Consider the following 23,026-nt stretch of genomic DNA (forward strand, 5'->3'; position numbering starts at 1 on the left):
TGGATCTGCTATACGAAAACTCGTGCTAGAAAATGGGTAATTCATTGGCACTTGGTGTGTTTCGGCAGAACCCCGACCATACATTAGTTCTGAGTATCGAAGAAAATTTCTCAAATTAAGTGAGTATTCTGTCCGCCAAAAACTTTTCAAGTCCTGATTAAATATTTTTAGAATTGTTTATATTGCCGCCGCAAGCATAAGTGTCCCTTATTGAAATAGATTTCATATCAACATGACACAGTTATGCTTTCAGCGTCGGTATGGGTAGAATTTTGCATCGATTTTTGAACACCAGAACTATTGCCCAAATCGGATACAAGCTTGATGGTCTAGTGGCTACCGCTTCTGCCTATAAGCAGGGAGGTCGTGGGTTCACTCGCAGGCTCGCCCTTTTCCTATTCTGTATGTCTTAGTTTTTTCTGTGTTTCTTGATCTATCAAAACAATTCCTACTGTTACTAACAGTAACTGTCACCCAGCTACCAACTAGAGCCTTCTATTGGGGAGTTTATTTTCTCCATTCGTTGGTAGCACATGTCCGCGTAATAGTGTTCTAAAACCTTCCCAATCTTCCATTCGACTATTTGAATAGGAAAAATCGCGATAAATGTTTCCTCTCCTGATTTGGAACTTTTAAGGTTAAGATTACAGATATTCCAGCCTTTTGGAGGACCTCCAGTAACCATTTAAGTCTATAAGTATGCGTCACGAGGATCATTTCTTGCACAGAGTACAAAACAAGTTTTAAAGAAAATACGCCATTCATTGTAATTGTAATTGAGTTTTTTAATGGATATTGCGGTCCTGCCGCAGGACCTCCGTTGGCCATTAAAGTCCATAAGTATGGATCACGAAAACATTTTTTTTGTGACACCATACTCGTCAATGTCGTGTTCCGTAAATTGGCAACTTTGATGGATATTTCGGATCTTCTGAAAAACCTTCTGGCTACTCAGGTCTATCAGAATGGGTCACGACATTCATTTGTTATAAACATGAAAAGCTTTGGAAAAACACGCCCTGTCTGCTATGGTAAGTCCCATTGATTGCTCACTTTCGTGATTGTTCTGGATCTCTCGGAAGACCTTCGGTGGCTACTCAGGTTCATGAGAATGGGTTACTGTAGCCGGCACGGAGCGATCCGTATCAAAAAGCAAGTGGCCTAAGCGCCACTCCACAAGGGAGACCACGGCCCAATTTAATTTGCCCGGATGAGACTCCTTCAAGGCAAGTCGTGTCAACGAAACGTGTCAAATGGGGCCACCCATCCATACCGTACCGCCACACCACACACTCAAAGAATCAGTGAGAGCCCATCAGTACATAATCCACAGTATGAGTGACGCTCTCATCATCGGCAGACTCTCTCCTCTCACCAACAACAGTCAATAAGCTGGAAGCGACATAAACAACCCAAAGTCACACTCAACATTGGGACGCGAAACTACAAATAATCCACGCTGTGACGTTAAACACAATCAATTAATAGATTTGGCTTGGGAGACACACAGAAACATTTTATTTAGACTACATGACATATTTATTGGCTTAATTACTATCAGGGGCACATAATATTGGATGGTTTACGCTTCACTTGTTCGTCGCAGTGTTTGTGTTTATTCATACCTATCTGTCTGCTATCTTGTGTGCGGTTTCTCATTTCTAACTTCTACTCTATTCTCATCTGTGTGCTCTGTGCTGTATGTTTTAACGTGACGTCACGGACTGTGCAGAAAGCTTAGCTCCTTTTGTCTGCGCTCCGGGTAGTTGGTGGGAAATTAGGCGGTGGCGAAAACTGCTCACGCACGCATATTTTCACAGGTCCGTGAGGGCGAACCCAAGCGGTTTTCAGTGGATTGCGACTCGCGAAAATTGTTTTGGCTTTAGTAGCACATTTGGGTCATCAGTCTGAGACTGGCACAAAAAAACGTTCCTCCGCGGCGCCCTCTTCGGACGCCGCACTCTGATCAAAAAAGATTTGACTCACCGGTTTGGATTGTTGTTTTACTGACCCAGTCGATGACCTGCCGGTGTACCCCGCTCTTGGCTTGTTGACGGCAGGGTTGCCATTATGCCAGACATATCTGGCACTGTCAGACTTTTGCTATCAAAAAGAGAAAAGAGAAACCATCCACCATGCCAGACTTTTCAAATTTCAGACAGATTTTTTGTGACCAGAATCGGTAAGTCACAGAAAACCGTCTAATACAAGTGTGCTGCACGGGATGCTACAGTAAAAATAGTTATACTCAGTGAATTAGCAAGTCAAAAATGATCTTTTTGAATCAATTTCAATCTTTTGTACTTAATCAAAGTGAAGGTGTGGTTTCCGCGGATGTTGTTCCGGATTGCAGTTTCCATGCTGGTTCTCAGAGATCGGTTTTAAAGAAACAAAAATTCCAAGGCCAACTTTTAGGGTAATTTCTTGCGTTTCGAGTTCTGGAAATGCTCACAACATTCTGTAATAATAATCCCAATAGAATGTAATCAAATTGTCTTTTCAATGGTTTATCACATTTCACGGTTATTCAACAATCCGGTGTCCTTCTGGAAGATACATCATGGAACTAATTTTTATTTAACAGAGTGGCAACCGGAGGTCTTTCGGAAGATTCGAGGAATCCGTAAAAGTGAACAGTTCATAAAACTCATCCGACTCTGAAAACCGTATGAATGATGTGACCCATTCTCATGGAACTGAGTGGCCAGCGGAGGTCCGACGGGAGATCCGGAACCTTCTTAAAAGTGGTCAATTCATGATACTTATCTTAGAGGAGCATAATTTTGTTCAAAGCTTTTCATTACCGTACTCTGAGTAACAAATGATCGGGGTTCTGCCAAATCACACCAAGCGTTAATCTTAAAAACGATAAATACAATTTTTTTCGCCAGATTTTACCAGATTTTCAAATTGTAGCATGCCAGACGTTTTTCAAAAAGTAGTGGCAACTCAATGAAGCCGACGAAACATGATGGCGGTTGCTTGCCGGCGGTTCGACAGATCGGCTGGTGGATCTCGTCCATGTGGAGGGGTACGTTGTGATTGCTGCGGGTGGGAAAATACACGCCAATCTTTCTGTCTATAATTATCTCCTAATACCGCATAAAATCTTGCAAAGTACACTTAATCTTAGCCTTAGCCGACACTTCCTTATCGAGTAGTCACGGACGAAATGATTGAGTCCGTGCATCCTCTGATTAAGGAAGGTGGGCACACACTCGGAAATACGTCATTTCTCGACTCCCTTCGTGTATGATCGTGGACTCATTGGTAAGATGGATAATCTGACACGAAAGTTGTGCTGCTTTCCCTCTCCCACCTTATCCGAAAAACAAATGGCCTCTGTAGAGCTTATTGTGGGAAATAAGCAGGCGGGAGTCTGCTGGAAAACTATCACTGCTGTCTGCGATGGTTCACCACCTGTGTTTGACTGACAACAAATTGCCACGATTGCTTCGATTAATATTTTGGTGGCTCTCCGTTGTCGTTCATATAAAGCCTACTTCGATACTTTCCCGCTTGCCTATGTCAAGGGAAAAATTATGTACATTAATTGGCGATTAAAAAACGGAATTTCTTACAATCTACCTTATTTGTAAAAACTATATACAAAATTATTTACAATACTTCTGACTGCTACATCTATAATTAGTTTCATGACATTTTGTTGGGGTTATTGCCACAAAACTTTGTGAGAATTTCCAAAAGTACCATACGAACCATAACAAATCAAGCAAAAATAAAAACGGCATAAGAATCTATGTTCCTTCGAAACCGATTGCTGGGAACGAGAATGGCCTAACCGCAACATTCAGTCCATAGCGACATTCGCGGAATCCATGCCTTCAATTTGATTCCAAAAGAACGAAATTTGTTTCGAAAATAAACCTTTAGCCCGCTAATGCACAATGTGTCACTGTTTTATAGTGGGTTAGGGACAAAAGGTCAAAAGACAAAAAGTCGAAAGTGCATAAAGTCGAAGGGATAAATGGTCGAAGGAACAAATGAACATGATAGAATGTCGAAAGGACAAAACGTCGAACGGGACGTGTAAACGAGGGTGTGAAAGGTATAAAAGATCGAACGGGACCAAATGTCGAAATGGGCAAATGAAATGGACTAGAAGCTGAAACGGAAGGATTGATATCAAATTGATATTGTTGAACTGCTCATTCTTCAACTTTGATTGATGAGATACCTTCTACGTGAAGTTTAATCCATTTTACAAATTCCCTTGAATCACATCAACTTATTCCTATATGACCTTCTGTCCCTTTCGATTTTCCGTCCTTTTCAACCTTTTGTCCCTTTCGCCCTTTGATCCTTTCGACCTTCTGTCCCATTCGACGTTTTGTCTTTTCGACCTTTTGTCCTTTTGACTTTTTGTCTTTTGACCTTTTGTCAAAGATTATTTTCATGCATTAGGAAGGTTGAGTGGTGCCGTGCTTTCTTGAATGACTCCATTTTCTCTGGCAGCAAAATAAAATGTCCATGAAAAATTAGAAATTTTCCATAAAAATTAGGAATTTGCCTATAAAGAAATCTGGGTATGAGCAATAAATAAATATAAAATGTCCACAAATAATGCAAAATTTCCGAAACAATTGAAAATTTTGAACAAAACAAAAATAAATTAGCACTTGTTTCGCTGACGGAAGCGTTAGCGATCTTACGACGATTGGGAGTTGCGAGTTTTGTCTTCAACGTTCTCCCGAGCAACACAAATAAGACAAAAAAAGGTGGCAGCAACTTCATTGTGACTAAATCTGGTCACATATGAGATGCAGTAACCTATGTCAAACATGTGTGCTGCTGAGGCTGCAGTTCCGACCGTTGAAGATAAAACCAGAAGTTTTAATATTTGAAACCCTCGCGTTACGGGGTCTTCAAGATAATAAACCTCTTGCAAATAATTGTCCTTAGTTAGAATCGTCCAGCAGTAAAGCCAATTCTAATTCCAAAGCTTAAGCTGACGATGTTGCACCTGCAGTACAAGTACAACACAGTAACTTATGGATAGAAGAGCACAAGGTAGAATGTAAGCGGCGCTGAAACTTCCTCACGGAACCTTTTCGGATGAAATGAGGACTCGACCGTTCATCGATTAGTACTAGTCCATATTTACAAATTGATTTTTCTTTTATAATACAAATGTGTCTTTTCAGCATATTGATCACCCTTTGATTCCCATTGCTTAATCGCATGTCTTTCTTTATAATTTTATTCATACACGGGAAACGAAAGGGTGAACCCATCGAATGTCCCTATCATAACCAGGAATTTAATTATTTGTTCATACAAAGGACGCGATATGAACACCAAGCTTAAATGGGTTCAACATCGCACTCGAGTTAACTGCTGATCCGCACAACTGACATACTGGCTAATTCGATATGAACTTGCCTTACGGGTAAGAATTTCGCCCGCGGTAGGTCGTTGCAACTGTTTTCTCACCTGTGTGGTGTACGTCTTTATGAAACTGAACGCGCGGTTCCATATGATCTATGAAACCGGCGGTGATTATGTTTGAATTAAATTTGTTTCTTTACAGCTGATCAAATTAGAGTGTGGCGCCGACAACTTGTAAAAGCAAAAATTGCAATAATAAAATAAGAATTTTGCATAAAGAAATAAAAATGTTCCACGGAAAAAAAAATCCACAAAATAAATATTTTTTTCCAAATAAAAAAAACAATCAATAAAGAGCAATAAAAAAACTAGAAAATTTCCATAAAAAAAAACCAAAAAGCAAAAAATTGATAACATTTTCCATGAACTTTAAAAGCTTTTAAAGAAGGTCTTCTTTTATAATTGCATTTTTTTTTTGTTTTAAAAGGGTTAATTAACTTTGGTTTTATGAAAAATTCTTAATTGTATATGGAAATTTTATATTTATTTATTGCTCATTCCAAGATTTCTTTATTGGCAATTTTTCATGGAAAATCACTAATTTTTTAGGGGGATTTTTTATTTTAGTCATTTTCTCTAATAGGTCGGAACAGAATGTCTCTAAAACTTTCAATGCAAAAGAAAAACAGATCATACCATCCACCATCAACCCAATTTCATTCGATCAAGTCCATCATCGTCTCATCTTAATACCCCTTCATTCCCATTCCAATGTTTGGATGACCTTCCTCAATTGGCTAATTAAGCGAGGTCCATCTATTTTCGCACTGAATTGGGCAAACAACTCACCATTCACTCACTCACAAAACGAACCGCTTGGAGATCGCTCTTCTGTCAGGTGGAATCTAACGGACCGAGCATGGTCGTTGTTTTTTTTTTCCTGCGAGGTTTTGCCAATTGTCCAAACGAGAGCCCTGTGTCTATCAAACATCGAATCCCGTTATCGAACGATCGGATTCCGAGAACCATCCGTCAGCCGGACGGGGTTGCATGCAACGCAATGGTTCCCTAAATCAAGTGGAACGTTCATTTCTGAGACGAGTGGTTTCTTCGCTCGTAGCCGGAAGCGATTTCCATTCGACTTTCCATGGAAGAAACCATTGTCGTACAGTTGTGGTTTACCGAGAACCGGCGAGGAGCTAACTGTTCTTGTGAGAATCGGATTGTCCGTTCGGTTCGTCACCTCCTTCAAAACAAGTGAGATTCGTCAGCATTGTGCGGGAATCTGCCAGACACCATCTCGGCTCCAACTAGGCAGATTAATTGAATGTGATTAGATACACTTGTTGGCGACTGGAGGCGGCGGCCGCCACTTGACAGAATCAGTTCGTTTGAAGTTTTTTTTAATGTGGATAACGATGGGTTGGTTAATGACTTTCATTCGAAGTTTAATTGTGCTTCTGGCGGATGAAACCAGCTGCTTGCTATTGAGAAACGCCTAAGTATTTTTGAGTAGGCTTGCGATCGCTTCCAAGAGAATTTCTTTGAAAAACGAAGTCATTCATCTCTTTTTGCTTGGGCTTCTGTATCCAATCGACACAAATTCAAACTAGCTTTGAAGGAATGTACTAAAATAAAAATGCTTCGTGGGAGCGGAAAGTGTGAAAACCAAAATCCCCATACAAAATTAAGTAAAAAAAGTTAAAAATTGCATTTTATGTAAATTTACGAGCGTTGCAAATGATTCTTTTTTTGTATTTATTAAAGAGATTTTCAGCCCTATGCTAGCTCATCTCTATCAAATGTTGGCCCTTGATATTAATGGATGCAATAAAAGTCATCGGAAGGAAAATTTGTCGTGAATGTATAGCACTCCAGTACCCACTAAACACATACCATTGGAGCGAAATGATCAATTTGTAATCCATAAATGAAGCTGATTTCCTATTAGATTGAAAGCAAAACGATGCAAAATTGCTTTTCGAAACAGGTTTCAATCGAACCAAAATATTGCCCAAAGCATCAGACTCTAATTGCTACCAAATGAGGCAAACCAATAAAAAATAAAACCATGCAAAACAGATCCACATCAAATCGACGATTTTTGGCTTTGTTTTGATTTCGTACCCCGGTTACGCAATCTGTGTGTCCGTGTGCCAATCATAAATCGCTGAAAAAATGGCCGGATATGATAGTTCCTCAAACCGCCGTATGACAGATGGATTAATCCGATCCATCATCAAAATTATGTGACCGTGTGCAGCATGACGTATGAGCTGAAAAAAAAACTTGAAACGAAAAATTTGACATGCAATGAATGATGTTATCCTTCACCAATTATTGATTTATCATCGTTCAATTTTGTAAACAATTTTTTATTCTTGGAAAAATAAAATGGATTTATATTTACATAATATAATATAAATCTTACCCATCCGTTTTTGTATCTTTTTGCATAAATCTGCAATTTGGTGTTGATCACGAATAACAAAATTTTCAATCCGAAATGCAAGCCACAGTGAATAATTAAAAAATAATTTCTTTCACGACGCCTAACTAACCTGGATATGAAGTGATTGATGATACTTTCTTCAATTGAAAACAGGAAAAAGTTGATTGATGTCGATGACTTAACTGAATTGGCCGAAACGACTCACTCCGAACAATAAGTTCAACACAATGCTACAAAGTTCAAGCCGAAACCATCTCTCAGTGGCCACATTCCACCGAACTCACTCGACCGGATCGAATGTCACAACGTCCCAGTTTTTGGTCAATCGCCGAAATTGCATCCCTCGAATAAAAAAAAACACATAATTACACACAAAAGTTATCTCACATCGAGGTCCAACCTGGAGGTCATTTTTCAAACTTCCATTTATTAACTTGTGCTGCCGATCGATGGTATGTGATTCTGTCATTGCCACTGTTGCTGCTACTGCTGCTGGTTGCAAGGAAATGATCTCATCACTCTCGCACATCGCACGCACGGTTAATTTTCGACTGGTGCGGCGTCGATGTCGACGAGCTCAATCCGTAGCTTTGTTGTTTCCGACGAACTGCAACTATCCATGCCCGCGCTGCTACCTTACATGAGCCCCATCCCGCTACAGATGTATGAATAAATACTTATCGCTGCTGCCGGTTGGTTGGTCATTAGAAAATTTGAGAGTCGACAACAAGGACTTTTTTCAAATTATTGCAGTGGTGAACAATCAAAATGTATTAAAATACCTACTATATTTTGCATTGTAGCATTTTTATTAACTCTGCGGATCGAACTAATTCTCCTTTTCAATAATTGCGAAAGATGACAACTTGAACATGATATTTTGATGGTCTTAACTCAAACAAGCTCCAGACGATTGTCATCTGATTCCATATAATATGTAGAAAACACTAGTAAAGAAAAACCGTGAGAACATCGTGCGCTCGTTACAAAAATCGTAGGCAGCGGCATTTGAAATATTTTCGGCATAACGCTGAAAGCAATAGGGGAACTGTTCCGTTTTCTATTTCACTGAATATATTTTCATCTTATCGCAAAACAGAGAAATACAGCACCAATCTTCTTTCTACTAACATGCGTGCTCACTGCTGAAAAAAATCACCTTTTCATTGCTTTGTTTTTAATGGGATGGAAATGGGAGCTATGAGATGAAGTGCCGAACCGTTCCCCTATTTTGTTGGCGGCAGTGGCGTGAATCGGCGAGAAACTTAGTTTTCTCGAAGTTGATTTTACAGATTTTTCCTAAAATTGTCTCGGGATATTTTTCTTAATTTACCTGTGAGTGTTGGGACATTGTACTGAATTTCTCGTGGAAATGGAAAAAAAATCAGAGGTTGTTTTAAAATGTTTCCCTTAGAAATTCCAAATAATATCTCATGAACACTGTGAAAGATTTCACGTGGAATTATTTTCATTTTTTATTTACACGGGAAATTCTTCTGAATTTAGACTCTTTTGAACTTCAAGCTTTAGATTGCTGTTAAACACCAGAGTTGCTTAGAAACAGTAGTATTTTTCTTCGTGGTTAACCATCCACCAGAGGCCGTGACTCACACTGCGAGGGACTGTTTTCGTATTCCTGCTATGGCAAAATGAGGATACGATGATAGCAAAGTTGGGGACGCTGACTTTTTTAGGATTATGGTTGAAGAGCAGAGGACTTTCAACCTGGGAAACCTTGTACATGGCTGTACACGGGAGATTTACACCCGGGATGCCCAAGCTACTGTCTAGATTAGGTGATACATCACTCCACCTCTGAGGAAGCAGACGAGGGCTGAAAGTCCAGCGGTGTCGTCTGGCAAGGCATCTCGAGTGCTCGTCGGAATTCTGTAGCTAGATCGAAGAAAGTCAAACTTTGAACACCAACAAATCGCATGTTCAACTAAGTTTTGTACCCCGAAGATTTCACAAGCGGTTCGGTCCCCCGCCGCAATTATGTGAAAATCGGGTGTGGCCGATGAGGAGGCGGTAGATCATGCTGTTTCTTGAAACTGGGTACATTCGATCCTTCCATAGCAGCGTGATGCTGGTGACTGTCCATTGGAACTCCCAGTCCTGGCTAATGATCTTTTTGATCCAGGCTTTTACGTCAGCCAATAATGTTCTCTGATACACTGCAGTGCCCCGGGCGAAGGTTGTAGACTCTTGTTCGCAAGCGAGTGGTCACGTTGCAGCGCAGTGATGGCACTAGCAGAATTAGTCAACACTAGTCTGTCGGAGGGAGTGGTGTCGGAAATAATCATAGTCCGAAGACGGTCCGACACCATTAGTTTCGGTCTAAATACGGAACCGTCGGTGTAGCGTTGTTCATGGTTCCTTGATTCTGCTCGATGACTGATCGACATACAGCTTTCACGTTGTCCCCTCTTTTAAAGCACCTCGGGATGGAGCAGTTTATGTTGGCTGTGGAGGAGTTCCAGCTCCGCGCTCCTTGCCAGTGGAACCTAGTAACGGAAACGTATGCGACGACGTTTCGGATACGATGGCGGGTATGAAGTCCTGAAACTATGCGGAGGTACTGGTAGAAGACTAGGGAAAGTATGCTGACAAGCTTCCGTCAATGATCTGCAGCCGGCTTTGGCTGCTCTGAAATGAGGGATAAACAGGGGAGTCGATGTAGACTTCGAGGACCTTGAAAATTTTTGGAATCGACGTTCCATTAATCTTGAGTAGGTGCCGCCCGTTGCACACATACCCTCGGATACTTTTTCTGGCTGATATGATGAAGTCGACCGACGAGGCCATCCAACGAACTGCACTAGTTGCTGCTTGCGTGCGAATACGCGTTCACGCTGGATGTCGTCCGCGTACACAAAAATGTAGATGTTTTTGGGGAGGCCATTGGATACTCCGTTCTAGGTAACCAGAAACAGGGTCACCGCCGGAATAGACCTAATGCGGAAAAAAATTGGTGGCAGGGGGAAGATTTTTCAACATCGGATTCTATCCGGACAGAGTTAGGGCTTGTGGCTATTTGCCTTTTAAAATATGCAATTCCCCGAGTGGATTGGTCACCTCCGGCGGAATAATGGAGCCAAGAAAGTCTGCCCACTGGTTTAGGTGTCTTGAATAACCGATCTGCTCTCATAGTGTTTTTGTTTGTAGTTTTCCAATGCACTTACCCAGGTAGAAGCCTCCTGAGTGCTCGAATGGCTTTTCTTTTGACCTCAACAGTATGTTCTGAGTAGTCTCTTTCCATCGGAATGGAACCAATCGAATACGTTAGGTAACTGTCGGGGATAAAATTGTACCGACGTGTCGTCCGTAACTAATCAGGAGAAAAACTGATTGCTTTGCAAACGTGTCATGGCCTACTGATGCTCTATTCAAATTATGCCACTTGCGTTGTTGCGGTTGCGTATGGCGAGTGACGTGAGACGTAAGATCGATAAGATAGATATAAGGGTGCCAATGAAAATGACTTTTTCGAATTTCAAAAAATGACATTTCTCACTAGTTTCAGTACCCCAAAATATGACCCCATGCAAAATTTGAGCTCAATCGGACATGATTTAGGGGTGCCAAAAATTCATCAAAGTTTTGAATTTTTTACCCATGAAAATTTTTCCAAGGGAGGACCAAAGGAAAAGTCGAAAATCAAATTTTTATTATTAATGCCAAATAGCTTAAAAATGCATGAAACGTCGTGATCTGACGTTATAAAAAAATTTTTTGGAAAAAATCGATTTTTTCTCTTAGAACATTTTTGGGACTTTTTTCATCGAATTTTAACACCGGACGATACGCAAACGTTTTCGTAGCCAAAAATATCCCCCTATGCAAAATTTGAGCTAAATCGGACATGATTTAGGGGTGCTCAAAATTTATCAAAACTTTTTTTTTTCTCACAAGGGGGAAATATTTCTGATGCCAAAGGACTTAAAATGCATGAAACCTTGAGAATTTTTTTTTTTGAAAAAGATTGGCTGTTCTGAAAACATTTTTTCATCGAATTTAAAAACCGGACGTTACGGAAACATTTCCTAAGCCCTTAAATATTCCCCTATGCAAAATTTGAGCTCCATCGGACATGATTTAGAGGTGCTTGCCATCAAAATTTTGAATTTTTTGTAATTTGTGTAAAACATAACGTTGTGTTTTGAATTCATGCGGTACCGCGTAAAAGTAAACCTCAGTGTAATAAACATTGCCTAGCAATCTGATAATTTTCTCCGTAAATATGATCTCAAAAGTTTTCAAAGTTACAAAAAAATCAAAACTTTTATACCCTTAAATCATGTACGATGGGACTCAAAATTTGGATAGGGAAATATTTTAGGGCTTAGGAAATGGTTGCGTAACGTTTGGTTTTTAAATTCGATGAAAAATTGTTTTCGTCTCAAGACATGTTTTTGAAGTCCCAAAACAGTTACTTACTTACTTACTTATGGGTCCTGTACACCTCCGGTGGTGCAAAGGGCCGACTTGAAAGATCTCCATCCTGAGCGTTGCCCGGCTATCGCTTTAACCTGTTGCCAGGTTAGATTTCGGTCGACTTCTTTTATTTCTTTATTGAGGCTTCGCCGCCATGAGCCTCTGGGTCTGCCTCTGCTGCGATGTCCTGCTGGGTTCCAGTCTAATGCTTGTTTACAGATTTCGTTTCCGCCCTACGTAGAGTGTGGCCGACCCAGCCCCACTTCCGATTCCGAATTTCTGTTGCTATCGGCCTCTGGTGACAACGACGATGGAGCTCGTTGTTTGAGATCCAGTTGTGAGGCCACCAGGCCCGAATTATATACCGCAGGCATCTGTTAATGAACACCTGCAGCCGTTGAGTGTTCTCCACTGATACACACCATGTTTCGCTAGCGTATAACAGCACAGATTTCACGTTAGAGTTGAAAATTCGTATTTTGGTGCGTTCACTTATCTTAATTTCTTAAACTCGCAAAGGCAGCCCTTGCTTTCTTTATCCGTGCGCCTATGTCGATCTTGGTACCGCCGTCTGACGCCATTTGGCTACCAAGATATTGGAATCTTTCAACATTCTCCACTGGTTGCCCGGCTACTGCTACTGGACGGAGTCACCGTGTTTACATCCAACGATTTGGTTTTGTTGACGTTGATGACTAAACCTGCCGAAGAGGAGCGCTCGGCAAGGTCGTTGAGCTTACTCTGCATATCAGAGCGCCGTTGCGCGAGGAGTGCAACATCATCCGCCAATTCGAAGTCATTTAGGTGCTCCATGGTTATAGGCTGCCATAACAGCCCGCGGTTTGGTTCACGGTCAATCGCATCTACCAGAATCTCGTCGATTACGATGAGGAACAGTAACGGTGATAGAATACATCCTTGCCTCACACCAGCTACGACCCGGATAGGGTCGGACAAGACCCCATTGTGCAGCACTCTACACGAGAAGGCCTCGTACTGTGCCTCGATGAGGCCGATGATTTTCTCAGGAACTCCCTTGCGTCTCAGGGCGCCCCACATATTCTCGTGATTGAGACGGTCGAAAGCTTTTTCGTAGTCAATGAATACCAAGTAAAGGGACTCTTGGAATTCGTTGACCTGCTCCAGAATTATGCGGAGCGTGACAATATGGTCCACACAAGATCTTCCGGCACGGGATCCGGCTTGCTGCCGCCGGAGAGTCGCATCGATCTTCTCCTGAATCCGGGCTAGGATAATTTTGCACAGAACTTTGAGAACGGTACACAGCAACATAATGCCTCGCCAGTTATCGCATACAGTCAGGTCACCCTTTTTGGGAACCTTCACTAAGATACCTTGCATCCAGTCGACCGGGAAAGTTGCGGTGTCCCAGATATTACGAAATAAACGATGCAGTAGTTGAGCGGATGTCATGGGGTTAGCTTTGAGCATCTCGGCTGATATGCGGTCGACCCCTGGGGCTTTATTCGATTTCATGCTGACCCAAAACAGTCGATTTAAAAAAAACAAATTCTCAAAGTTTCATGCATTTTGAGTCCGTTGGCATCAGAAATCAAAAACAAAAATTTACCCCTTGTAAGAAAAAAAAAATTTTGATTAATTTTGAGCACCCCTAAATCATGTCTAACTTTGCATAGGGGGATATTTTTGGCTAGGAAAACGTTTGCGTATCGTCCAGTGTTAAAATAAGATGAATCAATTTTTCATCATCTGAATTGGAATCAAGAAGTTCTCCGTTGTAAGTATAATTGCTTGGTAACTCAATGAGTAAGATTTCTTGATGGTTTATCACATCGTTAATCGTTAATTATTATCAAACAGTAATTAAATTTTTAATCATAATCATTAATCATTGTCAAAAATGAACTAATCATTAAACCTAATCGTTAATCATAGAATTGAATGATTTAATCAAAACTAGTTCAAGCTATATTCTTTAACACTCTGTTTGAGAAGTCGGGATGGGTTTGCGGATGCTGCTATCAAAGAACTTACAGTCAGTACCATAATGCCATTCTCATGGAAAACGATACTGAAGACATGTTTTTGAGGAGAGTAAAATTTCCAAAAAAGTCACTACCAAATCCGCACAGCCGTGCGCCAGCAAGGTCAAAAACTGATATCCAGGCAAAAATGACGTTTGTCAGATGATTTTCCGCAATTTTTTTTTGCTGATTTTCAGCAACGTTGACAGTGGTTAAAAGACTATTATTCTTCCATTTACTTCCACTATTCACTTTTTATGTATCAACAAACAGATACGTATTTCGTTTCCTACTTGGAAACTTCTTCAGTGTTTTGTTATCGGCTGAAGAAAAACATTGCTCGTTAACTTTAAATATGGTGTGTAGGTTATGTTAACGAGCAATGTTTTTCTTCAGTCGATAACAAAACACTGAAGAAGTTTCCAAGTAGGAAACGAAATACGTATCTCTTTGTTGATACAAAAAAAGTGAATAGTGGAAGTAAATGGAAGAATAATAGCCTTTTAACCTTGTAGCATTTCCCCTAAGACGCTCTAAAATAATTAATCAACTTTGACAGTACTCTCAGTAAAACACCTGTTTGCTCGTGCACGGCTTCGCGAATCTAGATAAAAGTTTATCAAAATGCTGAGTTCCCGGTAAAAAAAAAGTTTAAATGTCCTGCTTAAAATGAGGATGAAACATAGAAAAAAAATAACAATAACGTTTTTTTTTTGGGATATATATTTTTATAACAATTGGGCAATAGGAAGGAGGGTTGTCTAAGAGAGTGTTGCGTAGGGAGTTGGGTCGAGTCACGAGTTATATGTTGTTACAAAAAATCCCAACTTTTTGCGTTACGTAATTTGTGCAGAAAGCCTAATGTTATATGATACCCCATAGCCATTTGCAGATCAATCGCACTCAGACATACTCTTTCTTCTGCTTCTGCACGTGCTTTTGATAATCCGCTAATGCAAGTTGATTTTAATATTTTTCAAGCCACATAACTAGTTTGCAACAAATAGCATTTGGGCAATAAAATCCAAAAAGTAGTCCATACTGAATTCTATTGACCAACCCCTAAACAGTTTGTTTACGGGTTAAATTGATGATTTTGTTCTATTATTGTCAGGGGGGTTATTGTTGACCAAATTCTATGAAATTTGGCCACAATATTCTTTGATATGCAATGAATGTTTAGGCCAAATTTGAGCATAATTAGTTATAAAAAAGCAACCCTGCAAAGATGGTGTTCGTTTCCGATCCGGCAGGTAAGAGACGGCGTGGAGTGCAGCGAGCGAGGTGGGCGGACCAGGTGCAAAACGACTTGGCGAGCGTGGGGCGCATTTGAGAATGGAGAGATGCGACCTCGAACCGTGTATTGTGGAGTCAAATTGTTGATTTAGTGTTATCTGTTTAGATGTAAACTAAATAAATGAATAGTTATAGAATCCCCATATAAATAGAACAAAACCTGCCAAAGCCGTCATTTCCCCTATTCCACTCATGTGAAAAATACAAGCGGCCATAAACAACACTTTTGACGTGGCTTCAAACAATTCGGAATATCTCCAGTATCCGATGGTCAGTTATAATGCTATATTGTGAATATTCAAATCAATGGTTTCTGAATTCCATTTGAAAGTAGATCTTTTCCCTTTAAGGCCGATGTCCCCCCCCCTCGGTTTTTTTTAGCCCAAATATAATGTTTTGAGAGGGCACCAAAAAAAAAAATTCGGGCTATTTTGAGGATTTTCAGTTTATTGTTTTATTTAGTTTTATTATTTTTTTCCATTTAAATATTTATTTTGTTAGTATCCCTCCCCCTTCGAAGTCCAGTAGGACATATTTTAAATTAAATATTTGTAACGGCCTAATAGATTTTCAGATATTATGTGTGGTGTATCAAATTATTGAGGCTCTATCCCTTTTCCCGAATTTAATTTAAAGTGACAGCTTAAAGTATGAATGGCCTTTTCTTGCAAACCAAAATAGACATTTTTGTCACAAAAGTCTTAATCAATAACGAGAACAATTTATTTAGTTTCATTCATTTATCGAAATGTTGGAGTTACATGCTTTTTTTAAGTGGTGGAATTCAAAGGGATTGTATTAACTCGTCTTATGACAAGTGATGCTTTCTAAGCCAAGTACATATTATTTATTCATTTCCATAGCAGGTCGATGTTTTTGATTTGGCTAAGGGAGTTTATTAAGCTCTTGCATCCATTTTCTTTGTTTTGGGATATTTTTTGAAAGTTCTAAAGGCCGCATCCACGACACACACACGAATAAATCACACTCAAGTTAGGTTTGAACAGTCAATCAATATGAATCACAATTAAATGCTAGTTCAATGGAAGGCTACCGACTTCGCAATCGAAAATGGCCATGGCGGAGAAGGGACGGTGAAGAGACGGTGAAGGGACGGTGCATTGCATAATGACGGGCAGCTTATTACATTTTCTTCTAATCTTAATTTATTTAGAAATTGTTAACCTTATTTCAAATTGCACTCTGTTCTAAGGGCTATGCTAAAAGGGAAATTCATCTTGTTTGCTATTATCGACTAATGAATTGTGTGTTGTATTCGTGCGTTGTTCACCAACGAAACTTCCTTAATCTGGTTTAAGAACCGAACCCAGCCATCTTCAGCATTCAGGCTCGCCACTTAGCTACGCTTCTTACCACGCTATGCCGTAATCTCCTATCAAAATGTCACATCCAATGGAGATTCCATTCAGATAAGTTTCAGCGATAGTTCATTACCCATTAGGTCGCTTAATTCAATCGAGTTATGTAACTTCTCGGCTCCAGCCTCGACCAAAATCGTCTATTAGTGTAAATTTATGCGACCACGGCTTATTATCATAATGCGAATGTGCTGTGTTGCATCCACAGCATCTCATCTGGCGCCACGCAGCTTCCTCTTCTGCCACCACCAACGACAAATGACAAAATTCGTAGCAAAATCCGGAATTTTAGCTGGTACGGGGGTAGGAGATCAGTTTGCATTTGCGTTTGACATGACAATAGCGGAATGTGGGATACAAAGTGACTGCATTTTATTATTCAGTAAGTAAGGTGGATGCTGGCAGTGAAAGTGAAGTGACTAAACTGTAACATCTTGGTGCTGCTGGATGGTGGCGTCTGTCGGTTGTCTTCGTCTCCACCCCGTCATCGGCATTGTTTCGAGAGTGCAGAATACGAAATCAAAAGAGAAACCCGCCCGCATCACAAACGAACGACATCGTCCGCTGCATCGTCGGTCGGCGGATGTCGGACTGTGTTGTTGATTTATTTTTAATTTCAACATGACAATGCGTTGCACGGCTATGAGATCACAAACCTATTTCGAAATTACTTAACTTTGGTTGCGTAAACTTCCAGGAGATGTTCTGGAAGTCGACGGGCGCCAAAATGTATAAACAATTACGGCACACAAGATCGGTCAGATGAACGAGCGCTGGTTGACCCGCGCTAGCAGCGATATAATCCGTAGAGCGTGTGAATTATCGTGCAGTTTCCACAATAATGTTTATTCGCCACCCGATGACCTCCAAAAGAATGTTTCGTTTTCGAAAGAAAAATGTACGGTTGGTTTAACTTTTCATTGCCGCCGCTAATAATCTGTGGGACCACATGGAACACACTCACCGCGCGCCCGTTGAAGTCTCATACCGCCGACGGAATCAGTCATGCGGGCCACACCGACTTAGCGGTGGGTCACGCTCGAGTGACCTTGGGGCCACCACAACACAGTCCGATACAGAACTGTAGCAACGAATACTCATAAGTACGTTTGCCGCCCCGTCAGAAGTCGTTGAAAGCAACGAGACGACGAGAGGCCAATTAAAACTGAGGTATGGGATCGGTAGGTACCGCTTTAATTTTTGCACACTTCGCCGGTCTTTCACGCGATGATAAATGGAGAAATGATGAGATATGCGAAATCCCGAGTTGGGAATTGAGCCAAACTGATTATACATTTTAGTATTGGGGTTATTGTAGGCTTGACCTTATAAAAATGTTTGCTTAGTACAGTTTTCGAAATTGGCAGTTGAATCCAATACTTTTTTTATTTCATTGCTATGATTTGTTCTCAATTCTTTGTCGGGCCACGGCCGCCTTCTAAAGAGAAGGTATTTAGTTGAGAAGTGGCCGCCACCAAGAAAGTGGAGAAGAATTTGTTCACCGAGGCGTGATAGAATGGGCTGTTGTTGTGTGGCGTCATTGCAATGAACTCTTTCGAATGGAAAGAAAGCAAGCAACACCTATTTCTCAAGAGTTGAACTGCTATTTGTTTACACACTTCAGCTGGAGCTTCGATTTAAGCTGAGCTTGATGTAGAAATAAGAGTGGACTCATGCTACAACTTTTATGCAGTTTTGATTCCAAATAGTCATTTGGAGTCTGACATGACTACATTGCAATAGCATGTGTGCATTCGTGCAGTTCTACATAGTTTATTTTTTAATATTTTTTTATGAACTTGCGTTTTGTAGTTGCTACTCCGTGATCGACCAGATCAATCGCAATTGCACAGGGAACCAATGAATGGATGCATGGGATTTGCTCTCCAACCTCATTGTGCACAGTCCGAGAGCTCTAGTCAGGGTTGAAATATGTCAACGTCAATGCAGTGAAATACATGGATCTCAGTACATTCTACGGTCAATCTCATCCCCGCCGTTGTGAGTGCGACTGTGGGGCAGCCAAAAAATCATTCCAGCACCAACCATTCAATTGACCATTCAACCCAACACAAGTCGCTCTGATAGGCTGCTCAGTTGTTGCGTTACTGCATGAATGTGAGTGGCCCATATAACGCGTGGTGATTTTTTGTCATTTGCTGGGTGAATGTGTACATTTGACTATGGTGAATTTCATATTCGTGGCGCACTGGGTGATGTGAGTTCTGTTGTTTACTTCTCCCCCTCTTCGGGAATATGAGATCGATTTCAAGGAAGGAAGAAAATTAAAAAATTGAATTAGAAAAACATCACCTTCATCCAGTGGTGCCGAATATTTACAAACCTGGCTCTAGTATTTTAGATGGTCGACAACGGCGCTGGCCACGTCCTCACGGTCATCGGGGATGAGAAGGAATTTTATGATGCAGTCACTCGCCCACGGCAAGCCGAGAACACCTCTGCGCTTGCCACGAGTTCCTGCGGATTTTTTTTGAAATTTTGGGGGTTGGGTTTTGGTTAACGGGTTGCCAATGTGATAGTAATGAAAGGGTGGTGTATATTCACCCAAAAAACAGATCTTACAATCATTGTATAAAAACGTGGCATATACAAATCTGTAAGGTTTTTATACAGAAATTGTATTAAAATAATACGAATCTGTATAATTTCAATACAACGATTGTATTAAAATCTTCCAAAAATTGTATATGCCCAATTATTATACAGTTTCTGTAAGGTTCTTATGCAGAACTGTATTAAAATCTGCCATCCGCTGGTTGGGTGTTCTAATTGGATGCCGAAACGAGCTTTTATGCTCATTTTGAATTCTAACAGTTACCTGCTAGAACTAATAAAGTTGTAGGTATAGGGATAAAATGGAAACGGTATGAAAGCCCATTTCCATTAGCGATTGCTAGAACATGAGAAATATATGAAAAGATACAAAGTAGGAGGAATGGAACAAGCCTGGGATTGAACCCACGACCTCATGCGTATGAGGCAGAAGCGGTAGCCATATGACCACCAAGCCCGTCTTGATTCATGCAGCTCTACATAATTAGTGATAAAATCTTGATTGGAAGCCCGAAGAATTCCTACACTGTTCAATTTATTTTTACAAATAAATAGGATGTCGTGACACTACACCTAGATTTAAACCAATGCGGCTAGGTAGAGATTTTTTAATGCTTTTATATTCATTTGACCTTCGTCAGTCTGACTTACGAGATAGAAGGAGGTGTGAGAAAAGACTAGGTTAGCTTCCTACAATCAGTTACATCGTTGGTTATGGAATCGAGGTGGTGAATGAGCTTGAGTCCATGAGTGATTTAAACAATATCAGCAAAACATCGTTGTAGAGAATCGTATTAATAAGACACTTTCAGCAAATAGAGTTTGCCTTAGTACAAAACGCCTATTCTTATAGTAAGCAAATTCTCCATTTGTTCTTTAAGTAAGCTAAGTAATTGGAAGTGAGAAGTAAAAAACTAGCAATGGGTAATGTTTTTAACATAACCGCGAGTCGACGTAGGACTTATATAAACGAAACGTATTTACATTTGACTTCTAACTTTTGGATCTATGGAGTTTGATTATAGGTATTGATATTGGAAACGACAACTTCCATGCTGTGTAGAATTATTAGCAATATGTTTATTCAAAGCTTCTGGAAATTAAACTAATAAATAAATACATAATTAGAATTGCTTTGTTTCTAACTATTAGCCCTTATTTACTAAAGCAAATGTAGGGCATTTATAGATTTCTTAATGATGATAGTACTTGATGTTTTAAAATTCGATTAATAAAATTTTCAGACTTGGGCAAAATGTGTTATTTTAGGGGAACCCTTTTACCAAACAAAGAAATACAGCACAAATTTCGTTGCTTCTTTTTGCTGACATGCGTGCTTACTGCTGAAAAAAACACAACAATAAGAAACAAGTCAAGGAGCAGTAACCCTACTAAAATAGAGGAGGTACTGTAAATACGTCAACGAAAAATTATTTAATGTTTTAATTCCAAACTTCAAGTCTACGTCAAGTTTAGTAATATAATTTCGCAGAAAATCAAAAACAAAGAATAAGATAATGTTTATTTAAATATTCTTCTGGAAATTATTTTTTGCGGACTTTTTCAAAACATTTACATGTAATACAGCGAAATTTTCTAACCTAAAATGGATATTACCACTTTTGCTGATTGTGCATCTTTAATTGCTAATGCCTTCGGCGAATAAATGAAAGTAATTATTTTAATCCAACTTTTATTCTCATCATTGTAGTTGATTTTTTTTGCTGGGAAATCAGAACTGTTATAGTATAACCATGTTTTAATGTACGTGTCGTTTAGTAACAAGCACAACTTAACATATGGTCCGTCATATGCCATGACTCGTAACCATCCCGGGATCATGTGGATTATGAAACCAATCACTTTTCGTGGATGAGCAGACCAAATCCCTCTAATTTTATTCTTCTTCATCCACCACCGCTGCCCTCGCTGCCTCAGCCATCATCGGCCACTAGCCATGAACTCCGAGCGATGCGATGGGCGATTGCATCCATCGCAACCGACACCACTGCATCCGACCATCATCAAGCACAGAATGACAAAAAAATGCGCCCACTTCTTTCATGCATATTCGCAGACCCACCGGCAGTTCTACTGCTGGCGACTGCATGCTGTGTACGTAAACAAACACTGCGAACGAACGAACGAAACGAAGAATGCGCGAGTAAAAAGCACGTCAGTACGCGCTGCTGTCACAAATTGAAATGGCTCGCACACGGCAGGCACTGCTTCTTTTATACACGAAAAAATCTTCCGATAGACCCGAAGGCCCGTGACATACCGCATTCTGATGTCCGTGTTAGGAATGCACGGGAATGATTACATATGAAATTTTTGCTGACTTTGACAAGAATTGAAATTTTCAATAGTCTATCGTTAAGAATCTTAAGTATCAATGAAATAGGCAAATTGCTGGAGAGTGTCCGAGTCGATTGATATATAAATATTAAAAACCCATCGAAAGATAAAGGCGCTAGTATCGTTTGAAATCTTCCCTTCCAGCGTAACGCTCTCGATTTCCAAAAATCTAAATGACACCCAGTATAGTAGAGAAAGACGTAAGTCCTACGTCAAAATTAGTAGTAAGTAGTAGTAGTAAAGTAAAAAAAATGGTATGAGTAGTCAGAAGTTAAGGAAAATGAGTATTGAAAAAGAAGAATTTAATGTTTGCTCCCTCCCTCATTTTCCTTTCTTTTTTCTCCTTTTACGTTTTCCCTCTTTTTTTCCCACATTTTCCTTTATCCTTTTTCTATTTACCTTCTTTCTTTTCTTCATTCTTTCTTCTTTCGTATTCCCTTCTTCTTATTTTCTTCTACCTTCTTACTTTTCCCTTTTTAATTCTTCTTTCCTCTTTGCTTCTTCCTTCCTATTTCTTCCTTCCTATTTCTTCCTTCTCTTTCTATCTCCCTTAGTCCTTTTTCCTTTTTTCTTTCTTATGTCTAACTTCTTATCACTACTCACTTCTCACTCTTTACGTATCTACTAACTTCTCACTATTCGGTTTTTACTTCTCATTTCTTAGTTACTACTCACTTCTTACTTCGGACATTTTACTTTTCCCTTTTCTCTACTCATTTTCTACTACATACTTTACGCTTCTCATTTCCTACACTAAAGTACTAAATTTTAACTTTTCGGCCGAAAGGCACTTGGTCGAAGGGTAATAAGGCCAAAAGTTATTTGGTCGAAAACATCATTTGGTAGAACAAACCGTTAGGTTGAAAGTCATTTAACCGAATAGGTCATTTGGCTGAGCAAGCCATCTGGTCGAATAGGTTATTTGACCAAATGGTCGTTTGGCAGATAGGGCTATTTGGCCGAAAATGTCATTTGGCCGAACGTCATATGGCCGAAATAGTCGTTTGACCGAACAGCTCATATAATGGAAAATGTCGTTTGGCTGAGAAGGTTCTTTGGCTTCAAAAGTATTTTCCCCGAATAAGTTATCTGGCCAAAAATGCCGTTTGGCTGAAATGGTTGTTTGGCGGAAGTGGCATTTGGTCGAACGGCTATACAGCCGTTTGATCGAATAAAAG

At 40.0% G+C, this 23,026-nt stretch overlaps 1 protein-coding gene across 3 annotated transcripts in view; it reads left to right on the forward strand.

Annotated features, from left to right (window-relative positions):
- The window catches only part of LOC134213601 (protein Shroom), a 929,824-nt gene that overhangs the window by 630,949 nt on the left and 275,849 nt on the right, over positions 1–23,026 (forward strand). The gene's annotated exons all lie outside the window — the stretch shown is intronic.

This window comes from Armigeres subalbatus, chromosome 2 (genome assembly GCF_024139115.2).
Source record: "Armigeres subalbatus isolate Guangzhou_Male chromosome 2, GZ_Asu_2, whole genome shotgun sequence".
NCBI lineage: Eukaryota > Metazoa > Arthropoda > Insecta > Diptera > Culicidae > Armigeres > Armigeres subalbatus.